The sequence below is a fragment of the Hakea prostrata genome, chromosome 6, assembly GCF_041222555.1.
Source record: "Hakea prostrata isolate BN-2017 chromosome 6, UWA_Hpros_2, whole genome shotgun sequence".
In the NCBI taxonomy this organism is placed as follows: domain Eukaryota; kingdom Viridiplantae; phylum Streptophyta; class Magnoliopsida; order Proteales; family Proteaceae; genus Hakea; species Hakea prostrata.
This window is the reverse complement of record NC_142605.1, coordinates 11356581-11365901: the sequence shown is the minus strand read 5'-3', so window position 1 is coordinate 11365901 and position 9321 is coordinate 11356581. Positions and strand designations below refer to the sequence as shown.

General features: G+C 38.3%; 1 pseudogene across 1 annotated transcript; it reads right to left on the bottom strand.

The window, feature by feature from the left end:
* Positions 1-486: 486 nt before the first annotated feature.
* Positions 487-6455, bottom strand: LOC149012239 (chromophore lyase CRL, chloroplastic pseudogene; annotated as a pseudogene). Its single transcript, XR_016174059.1, has 4 exons — positions 6354-6455; positions 5121-5241; positions 2407-4062; positions 487-1661 (listed from the first exon to the last, which is right to left on the bottom strand). The product of XR_016174059.1 is annotated as a chromophore lyase CRL, chloroplastic pseudogene (transcript).
* Positions 6456-9321: the final 2866 nt, after the last annotated feature.

Genomic DNA, 9321 nt, shown 5'->3' with positions numbered 1-9321 from the left:
ATTAAACTTAAATAGATAGAATAAGGAAACAGATCAAGGCTAAGTTTCTCCATCGAATCCTAATTAAGATTACAACTCCAGAATAAGAGTTAAATAATTAGTCTTTGATTAGGTTTCTCTTTATTCTAGTGGTCAATTGACCAATTTGAGCAATCTTAACTGCATCACTTTGTTTAATGATGCCTCTTCTATAATTAGTCTTTGATTAGGTTTCTCTATATTTCCTCTCCCATTTATTTGCAATAGGAGCCCATATCCCTGGGGCTTTTTCTGCCTTTTTGAGAGGTGAACACCAGCTGAGGACTACAAATTAACGTTCTTCTGAACTGAATACAATATCTTAGCACTTTAAAAAAATGGTGCTGGATCTATCATGGTGAAGTTACTTCTTAAATTTTTCTCTGACCTGTCCAGTTGAATGGAGGAAGAAAAGTATGAAGTGCAGCTGTGCTATGTAACCATTTACTCTCTTTCCCTCCTTCAATGAAAATGAATGCGCTCTATATAGAAATAATTCAAGTACCTAAAAGAATACTTCAAATTTACAGAGAAAACATAGCATCTAGAAGTTATGATTCTTGATCTACCATCAATTGTTCCCTTGAGGCTAAGGAAGAGAAATCTAGAAAAGACAAGGTGCCTAAACTCAAAGAAAGTGCAGGTTGGACTCGTATGGGCCTCTCCCTGCAATCCCCAGACTTGATTTCCATTGTCGTCATCGCCCGTCCAAAGTCTGTATCTCGCCATTCTTCAGGACTAAGAGCTCAGATGCACAATGCGTCCCACCTTTCCATGAATTTGGGAAGCCACCTGGAGTAGAACTCTCATATAAACGGCCCTTTCCACATTCACAGCGCTTGAGATAAATGGTGGTCAAATGTTCAGCAATGTCCCCAATAACTTCTTCAGGTAGTGGGCGCTGAAGTTTTTGCACTCCTCCCATCTCTAATTGCATATAAGGTTAGCTCAACTTCACATTTCATATCTTTTGGACAATGCTTCAACATATAAAATCGCTCTCGGAAGGGCTTGAGGAGTTCTGCAAAAGGTTGTTCAAAATATAACACCTTTGAACCGTCCACTTTACTGCTGTGCATGTAAGCATTCCAAAGTCGAAATAATTATCTGGATCCCAGGAAGCTTGCTCCCGAGAGATCTTCTCACCGCAGAGGGAATCGGCAACAATCCGGGCATGATCCCACCCACTGGTAGACTTGTTTAGTCTCTTGAGCAGAAGTGCACCTCCAAACCACACTAACGTTTTGACAACCAAACCCCAGGCTTGGCTCCACCCTTTCAAATTCAAGCCCTGGCCTGTCATGATAGATAATCCACTAAGAATGACAGGAACTGGGGAAAGCAGTAGATGAAAAACTCAGGGTCATCTCGCTTCATACTTCCAGAATCTGCAGGTTGGTCAGTGATTCTCAGGAGTTTCGTCAGGAGGAGGAATCTGAACTCTCTCGTTCTTTACTTTATTTTTACATGAACCCTTAAAAAATATACAACAATTATTGGTGCCTTGTATAACATACCAGGTAAATCGTCGATCCAATGGTATATAGCCTTCTATATTTCGCATCAGCTAATGCAAGGTTTTGGAAATATGCCTCTTCTATCTCATCTCTTGTCAAACATTTGCAATGTTATGATATGAACTCCTGGTGTGAAATAAAAAGAAATACATGAATAAAACAGCCACCTTTTGCCAATTCATAGACATATCATAAAAAAATCATGCATACTAGACTAAGATGATAATAAATGCCATAAAGAAAATGAAGGTGCAGTGATCCATTTAACATTACATGTTTTATATCATGAAGTTCATTGGCTAGCCCAAATTCACCTTGAGGCCAGTTGTCCTAAAGGCCTATGTTTGAATTAGACACGGTAATCTTTATGCTATGATGGATTTTCTGTCCAAGATAAGCTTCCCATTTCATTTTGATATCTTACCAGCCATTCGTTCTTTGTTTATACCTTTTCTATGTGCACATTGTCTATGAGTAAGGGGATGTTACTTCTACTTCAGTTGTAGGGCAGGTAATGACGCAATGGAGCTATATCTACACTATCACCTATGATTCAACTTCCTCAGTTTAACAAGTTCTTCTTTTACGCAAAACCAGCTAATTATATTGTTTTATATTGCAGATATGATAGAAGAAGATGCCCTAGACGAGAAACATCCCAACTGGTGACCTTGTGGGTGGGGAGGATAATCTGACACATGTTAATATATATAGCCAAAGCGTTTAAAAAATTTGCAGGGGAACAAACACAAATCTGACAATTTCAATCATAACTTTCAGCCGAGGCAAAGACTTTAAACAAGAAGTTTGTACGAGAAGATGATATGCAAGAGTTCCAAACATGAAGCCAGTGTTGCAGGAAAAAAATTACCTTCTCTAGAAAAACCTGAGTAAGAAAAAGACCACGAAGTGGGGAGAAGCTTTATTTGATTAGCCTGCAATGCACTCATTTGTAACCTCAGAACTGAAAACAATATCAAATTTGTGTTACAACTTATTTGTAACCTCTGTCGGTCGCATGGACTTCTGGACAATGTTCACTTTTGGCCCTAGTCTCTCTCCCATGCATGTATACATTCTCCTCACATGGCGCCCCTTAAACCTTAAGTGGTTTTGTATCCATTTCTATGGCTTTAGGTTCCCCCCTCGTTGATGGTGATGTGTGGAACCATCCAATAACAAAACTCATAGCCTTATGCGCTGTGCTTGTGGTTGTCATCTTAGTCATTGTCTATGTGTGGAGTATTTACAGACACCACACAAGAGAAGCTATTGCTGCTCAGTCAATATCTTCCATTAGTGGAGTATCATCGTCAATAGGCTCACAGATGCTGCAACTTCACCTACCACCACCTATCAGCAAAGGTCTCAATCCATTGGTCATCACTTCATTACCCACCTTTGTCTAGAAAATAGCCTACCGGATTCAAACCAGCATTGAAACAATAGATTGTGTGATTTGCTTGACAAGCTTTGAGGAAGGCGATGTAAGCTATTACCCACCTGCATGGATGTGTATCACCTGGAATGCATCAATAAGTGGTCTCTGTTATAATGATTACTTGTTACTTTGTGTGGATGATGCATAATGATGCGTAAAGATATAAGATGGGCCCTGACCCTAGTGAGGTGTTAACTCCAGTATCTAAATGGCTTTCTAAATAGGGTATTCACCCTCCAAGATCTCAAGAACCAGATCATCTTGAACCTCAACTCAGTGGCTTTACCCAATGTATTTGCTTTTCTATCCCTGCACTACCGAATGTTAATGACACTATTTACATGTGCGCAGGGATTCATAATTCACAGCTGAAAAGAACAAGGTGGATATATGGGCTTTTTTGGGGGTGAACGTTTCCAGATCATATCCATGGGCTTTTTTCATACTGATTGAATTTTGCAGGATGTGCTTTCCAGCATAATATAGGGCCTAGATCATGCCATACTTTCTCCCGTCAGGGCGACCCACATCTAGTACAATGAGCAAAGTAGTTCTTTATCTACAACCCAAGCCAAGGAACAAAGTCTGACCAAAGAATGCAATCCATTTAATGATTAACCTTTTGTGTAAAGGATCTGCTGCTAAAATGGGGCCTTTCCAAAATGATTTTTTGTTAACACAATTCACTAACACAGTAATACAATCTATGAATAGCACTACGTCAAGGGTATGGTATAATGTGAAGCTTATGGAGGGGGGGGGGGGGAGAAAATTTATATCAAAGCAGAACGACACAAAACATCACTACTTACCATAAGAATCATCAATGGGATCAGCAAAACATACATTTCTTCGATTGCTGCAAGATTGTTCAATTGAGATATTGCAGGATCTTGCAGACTAAGTGTCAGATCGATATGGTTGTCTGCTATGCCCATTTCTGCTTCCCCGGGCAGTTCACTGCCTTCATGGGCAGGAATTCCTGGTGCTCTTTGCTGTTGTTCCGACATCACTGGGGTGCTCACCCAATTGCTTATGACCTTTGCTTCCCTTGGTGGTGGCTGTGGTGGCAATGGCATTTTTGGCCTGATAGTCATAGAGAGTCATAAGTCTTCTACCAAATTCAGTCTCAAATTGCAAGGTTATTTTTCAATATCGTCAAGTGGAAAAAAAATTATAGCATAATATCTTAATAGTCAAAGTTCATTAAAGGAAAAAACACATAAATGAACATTTAAGAGAACTTATGATGTTTCTAAAGTGGTGTAAATGGCAGTAAATAAGAAGGGTTAAGGACTATTGTCGAGTTGCATATTGCATGATGCATGCACCAACACCCCAATAAATCGTGCAGTGCACACGCAGGACATCCAGAAAGGGGCCAGCTTGGTCATTTCACTCTCGGCCTTGTGAGAGAGTAGGGTACCAATAAGATCAGACAATGTTCATTTTTCGCAAGCAAGAAATATGACCAAAAATACAAAGTTTGTGTAAGATCATTGAGAGGGACATGTGCTAAGAAAGGTATTTACTGAGAAATAGAAGGAAGGGTGTATGTCACTAGGCAGCTTGTGATTGATTGAGTGGGGTTTTGATTGATTACCAAAAAAATTAAACACTAAGATGGGGAAAATTTTTGTTATATACAATGTGTATGTATCTGAACATTTCTTCAACTAGGGGATGGGGAATGTGTTCTACAAATCTGCCTCCATCTCCATCCACCAATTGAAAAGTATGAACATGAACATACACAACTTTGCGTACAAAACAGTCTGTAAAATATCCAACTAAAAAATTAAAAAGATAACATGCGTAATGTCTCAAGTGCAGTTAACTTTTCTATTTTTAAGTAAGTATTTAAAGTTGACATGAGTATACGGTGCTCTCCATATATGGCCTTATTGTATTAATGGGATTACTTTGTTATACACCAATACAATTCTACAAAAATTTCAAAAAGATGGAAGCATTAATCTACTGATATCCAATACCAAAAATAAAATTTATCTTCATTCGTAATACAATTATTGCCATCAATGGAGAACAAAATGACTAATTAACAATTTGCTCTCTTTCCCTACTTCGTATTTTCACCAACCTTATAAAATATACAGCAATTATTGATGCCAAATTTAATGTACCTGGTAAATCATTGATCCGATGGTATAGCCTTCTGTATCTTGCATCATGTGTCTCAAGGATTTGGAAATATATCTCTTCCATCTCCTCTCTTGTCAAGCATTTGCACTGCTATGACAAATTCTGGTATGAATCCATAAGAAATATGTTGAATAAGAACAGCCACCTTTTGCCAAATCATAGGCAAAACAATAGAAAATCATGTATTGACTATACACTCAATTAAGATGATGATAAAATGCCATAAATAACATGAACAGGCTATTAGGCAGCGGTCATCATTTAGTACTGCATGCTTTAGTTCTTACTGATCATTGGCTAGCCTGAACCCATCTTGAGGCCAATTGTGTCCTAAAATGTCAATCCTTAAGTGAATTTTTGTTTGCTACCATGCAAGTATCTCCCAAGTGATACCCGGAAGGCCAGGTTGCAACATATGGCATTTTAGAATTCCAATGACTATAATCTCCCCCGCTTTGTAACCACAACAGCTGGATTTCTAAATGCCGTGTCGTTGTTTGAGGACCACAACGGAGACACTCGTGGCAGTGAAAAAAGGTTCTGCTTAAGTTTATCACAGTAATCTGTGGGCTATGATGGATCTTTGCAGTCCATCATCCATCATATACAAGAAGTCATCCATTCATTTTGATATTTCTAGTTACTCTTCCATCATTTACCCCGTTCTCTGTGCACATTAACGTTTGAACGAAAAGAAAAGAAAAAATAATCAAAAACACTTTTTGTTGTATCTAACTATAACCTCTGTTTTAACTACTTTAGATTAACAAGTTTCTACCGTTCGGCTGAACCAGCTTACTGAATTTAATCAACTTACTAAATTGTTCATACTCTGATACAAGAAAGTGTGGTAAATGAGAAATTTGAATAGAAGTAACAAGAACATCGCAAGCGCACACTCGCCAAGTGGGTGGGGTAACTTAAACCCTATATCCTTAACAACAATACTGCACAAATAAAAGAAGGGAAACAAATATCAAATGACATCTTAAAACATCATCATATATACTCATTTCCACCATCAAAAGGAAACGCAGATGTTAAACAGGAAGGAAAAAGAATGCATAGGAACTAAAGATAGGAATCTGACAATTTCAGTTCTAATTTCCAGTCAAAACAATGATCTTGAACAATACCTTATAGTTAAAAAAGAGAATTACCCAGTCTTTCAATCCTCGAGAAGAAAAAACTGGAAAGAAGAAGAAAAACTTTACTTGATTCGCCGTCGCCGAAACCCTAAGTTGATTGTGTTTCAGCAGAGACTGCTTGTTGTCTTCCGAGAGGAGCAGCGAACGATGCTTTCTGTTTGGATTATGGAAAAGAGTGTATTATTTTACAATTGTACCATTCGCCTAATGACTTATAAGTTACAAGAATGAATTGAGTCCGGATCAGCTCCCCACAAAGTGTTCCCCCACCGCTTTACCACCATAAAAACAGGGGCCCAGGGGTGGGGTGATGGGAGGGTTTTTATATTTTTATATTTTTTTATTTTTTACGGGTGGGCCCCACCATATTTGTGGTGGAAAAGCTGTCGGGGAGCACCCGTCAGGGTGATGATCCGAATTCGAATGAATTAACCCTTTATTTTATTTTTTTTGGGTGGTAATGGAGCTTTTAAACCGTTAATTCTTTGTGAGTTACAAGACAACAGTTTAACAGTATAACCTCAACTGTTAAAATGAATATTTAAATGGGAGATTTTCATTTGGCCCAAGTAATTTTGGTAAAAAATAAAAAAAGAATTACATTTTTCATTCGGCTCCCCTACAATATACGAAAAAGACCAACTAAGGACATGCTGTTAATGATCAAACGGTTTGATTATTTGAATTACTAAAATTCTCTTATGCCCTTACTTCAACCTTATGAAACTAAATACTTACTAAAATGGAGGAGAAGGTTAGCCTTCACTTAATGAGCATGAAATACTACCAGGGAAGATACATGAGATCAGTTCCAAGCTCTTCTTCAACCTCTAGAGCCATTTGCATTGTTTCTTCTATTTCTGACGCCTCAACTTTGAAAAAGAACACCCAGTGGCGAGAAAACCCAGGTTTAGAATCACAGTTAAAAAAGAACCTTAGAAAACTAAAGAATGGATAGATGGGAAGATTAAAAACGAGTAGAATCAAAACTAAATAACAAATCAAAATAGAAGATTGAAAACAAGCAAAATAACCTTAGATAACCCTTGAACCTTTTGGTAAGAGAAAACCCTTCAACTAGAAACACCTATTGAAAGAGACAGAAGAGTAAATTCCCCCATTTTATGGAATGCTTATCACATGGATAATAAGATGGAGTGCCTAGAGCAGTAAGAACCCAAAAATATATTGATTAAAGGAAATACTTTTGGGAAGAAAATAATATCATATCATACTATCATACCATTATATCATATCATATCATATCATCATATTATTATTAATTAATATTATAAAAGCATGAATTCAAAAGGAGATGATTACGTTTTCATTTCCTTAAATATCCTTATCTATTCAATGCACTAAACCTTTAAACCATTAACAAATAATGTCCAAAATTGTAACTTTCTATCCATGAGTATAATAATTAATAATAAAATCTTTATTTAAATTTAAAGCAATTAATAGGTTCATGTTTTTAAAGCAAAAGCTAACTTAGGAAATACAAAATGATATATCTCTCTATTCCCTAGAAACCCTTTACCCAAAAACTCTCGAGGAATCCGAAAGATTTTTTTCCTTCCAAAGATTTCTTTCCAAAATGGCTGTCATTATTTTTACTTAACTTTCATTGTCTCTTCCTTTATAGGATTTATTTTCAAAACAGTTGTCATCAATTTCACTTCAAAAGTAAATGCTACAATTGTTCCTGATGCGTCCAAAATCTACTTAGCCCTTAGATCTCCTGGTGATGACCTGCAAAACGAAAGCGTCAGATGTGGCCCGACCGCGGGGGTCGGGAGTCCACCTCCGAAGGCTAAGTCAGTTGATGAACTTAATCACAAACGGCTCTGCTAGAAGCACAGAGCTAAGGAATAAAGAACTGGAAAAGGTGATCTAGATCGTAAGTCGCTGATAGTTTACGTCTATTAGTTTGTATCTCGATATGAGCCTGAGTCTCAGATTGTGTGTGTTTTTGATCCCTCATCTCGTATGGTGGTGAGGTTTATATAGAACCTTCGAATCTCCTTCGTTGGATGCACTTGAGCCTTCTTCGGGTAGTCGTTGGATCTTAACAGTTAGATCCGTTGAGCAATAGACTTCTACTAGTTTGGACTAGTAGAGGACTCCTGAGATAACCTTTAGGTTATGTGATGATTATCCCTTCGATAATGATTAGCCGCAGCCGTCAATTCGAGTCTGCCATCATTAGGGTAATTAACCTAATCCGTAAGTAGGATTAGGGCGTGCTTGTAGCTGAATAAATTTTCTTCCTCAGCAAGCCATCTTCTAGATCCGGTTCGCTCGGGAGCGAGTCGGTTGCCTCTGTCTCGACCGGGGTCGAGGGTCGAACCAGGTATGAACCCGGTTTGATCATAATTTCTCCATATCATGAGCCCCCCAGACCAAGCGTTCGGTTGATCCCGAGGGCTTGGTTTTAAACTGGGTTCTTCGTCAGGCGATAGTCTCTGCATGCTCCATTAAATGTCATATCACATTTAATGCGGTGGTCACTTTTCCTCGAGCGTTGTGAGGGTAAGGCCACGTGTCTCCTTGCAGTCGATCTGTCGTGGCTTATGTAATCCAAGCGACAGTTTCCGAATGCCTGTTTCGGATTCGTGAGTTCAAACTTTCAAAACGTCTTTCAATCTCGATCGTGGATTTTGAATCAATCTCGATCGTTCAGATTCCCGAACACTCGTGCGGGTGTTTTAAAAGCGGTTCGTTGTCTTCGTAGGTTTCATTCTTCCTGTCCGGAATTTGAACCTTTGTTGTTTGCTTCGCGCCTTCTTGCTCTCAAGCTTTTGCCTCACTGAATCAGTAAGTTTACTGGTCTTTTTCTTTTTGTAGTTTACTGAAACAAGTAATGGCGGATAATAGGGCTTCTCTAGTACCCAGTGTTGGTAATATTAGTGGTAATGAAGCTTTTGCTTCTCCTCCTTCCGAACAGTCGGATAGTGATAACAAAACCCTAAATGTCCTCTGGCGCGAGTTTGCTGAAGTTTCTCAAAAAGGTTTAGAGAGAAAAACCGAA